This window comes from Numenius arquata, chromosome 30 (genome assembly GCF_964106895.1).
Source record: "Numenius arquata chromosome 30, bNumArq3.hap1.1, whole genome shotgun sequence".
Taxonomy (NCBI): Eukaryota; Metazoa; Chordata; class Aves; order Charadriiformes; family Scolopacidae; genus Numenius; species Numenius arquata.
The window spans coordinates 1,178,310-1,180,472 of record NC_133605.1 but is presented as its reverse complement, the minus strand read 5'-3'; positions in this window follow the sequence as shown (position 1 = coordinate 1,180,472).

Here is a 2,163-nt window from a genome sequence, read left to right as displayed (position 1 = left end):
GGGAGGGGGAGATTTAGATTGGATATTAGGAAAAAGTTCTTTACCATGAGGGTGGTGGAACACTGGAACAGGTTGCCCAGGGAAGTGGTTGAGGCCCCTTCCCTTGAGATATTCAAGGTGAAGCTCGACGAGGCCCTGGGCAACCTGGTCTAGTTGGGGGTGTCCCTGCTGAGTGTGGGGAGGTCGGACTAGATGACCTTTGGAGGTCCCTTCTGGCCTGGACCAATCTATGAATCTATAAATCCAATAAAAAGGGACGATATGAGGGAGGTGCCAGCAGGTGGGGCCATCAATTGACAGCAAAGAGAGAAAAGCAGGATCCATCCAACTTATCCAAACTTCATTGCTCCCAGGTCCCTTTAGATATGAGATATAGACATGAAATGTATTCAAATAAACATGTCCTCAGAGCACAGCTTCTCCATTCCAAGGGTTGGAACGAAATGTGTTTTTGGAAATGGCTGCATAAATGTATACTTGTATAGGAGTAGCTGAAGCCTCCACAAGGGACTGGAAAATGTGACCCAGGAGCTACGGGAGCCTTTCTGGAGCAGGAGCTGGTGGACAGACAGGATAGGCCAGGGCACCTCAGTGGGGACAACGGATTTCTTTCTCTCCTTTGACTTGAAGGGAAACCTGGGCAATTGCACCCATGATGTCCAACACTGGAGCAGATCACTCTCATCCCTGCCTTCACCTACAGTGGGGTCACATGTAATTAACCCCACAGAGAATGAAAAATGAGCAGATCTAGATGTTGAAGAGTCTACTTGAAGATGCTCCTGAAACCCTGACATTTTGGGATTAGTGCAGTTGGAGCTGTTCAAAGAGAGCATTTCTTTCACTGTGTCTGTTTCACAGAATCACAAATTGGGGGGGTTGTTCAGCTCTCCATCCTTATCTTCCAGCCCAGGAAGCTGTACACCCTGGGGGTAGCTGGTCCGACTATTGAAGACGGAGGCAAAGAAGGCATTAAGTAGCTCAGCCTTCTCCTCGTCCTTGGTCGCAATGTTTCCCCCCGCATCCAGTAAGGGATGGAGATTCTCCCTGACTCTCTTTTTGTCGACGTATTTATAAAAACTTTTTTTGTTGTCCCTTATATTAATGGCCAGGTTGAGTTCCAGCTGGGCTTTTGCCTTCCTAATTTTTTCCCTGTGTAACCTAACAAGATCTCTGTACTCCTCCTGAGTTGCCTGTCCCTTTATCCAAAGGTGGTAAACCCTCCTTTTTTCCCCTAAGTCCCATCAAAAACTCTTTGTTCATCCAGGCCGGCCATTTTCTCCTCCCTTTAATATTGCGCCTCACGGGGACAGCCTGCTCCTGGGCCTTTCGGATTTCCTTCTTGGAGAGCGTCCAGCCCTCCTGGACCCCTTTGCCCTGCAGGATTATCTCCCAAGGGACCCTCCCAACCAGGGCTCTGAACAGGCTAAAGTCCGCCCTCCGGAAGTCCAAGGTGGAGGTTTTGCTCACCCCCTTCCTTACCTCACTAAGAATTGAAAACTTGACCATTTCATGATCGCTAAGACCAAGACGGCCTCCTACCTCCACATGTCCCACTAGTCCTTCTTTGTTTGTGAAAAGTAGGTCTAGTGAGGCGCCTCCCCTGGTAGGCTCTCCTACCAGTTGTGTCAGGAAGTTATCTTCCATACACTCAAGGAACCTCCTAGACTGCCTGCTCCCTTCATTAGAGAAAATCAATAAGAATGACTTAGGAACCAGAGTTAAGGGACTGGACCATCCTATCTATCCCTTTAGTCCTGGAAATTGGGTTTATATTAAGAATTTTTCAGGTGACCCACTAGAAGAGAAGTGGAACAGAGCATTCCAAGTGCTACTGACCACCTTCACTGCAATCAAAGTAAAAAGAACAGCCGGCCTGGATTCACTGCTCCCGAGTGAAAAAGGCTCCAGATAAGCAGTGGACTTCAGAACCTTTAGGACCTTTAAAACTAAGATTACAAAGATGTAAACAATGGAAGGCTCCTAAGCGTGAGGAAGATCCCCCACTTGAGCAGAAATGGACCTCCGAATGTACTGGACCAGCAAAACTGCGATTCCGGAAATCATTATCATGATCTTCTGCATCACAGCTGGACAGACAGAGAACTGCATCACCCGTCAAGGTCTAGATGATGTCCCCGACCCTGAAGACTGGATCAGGAA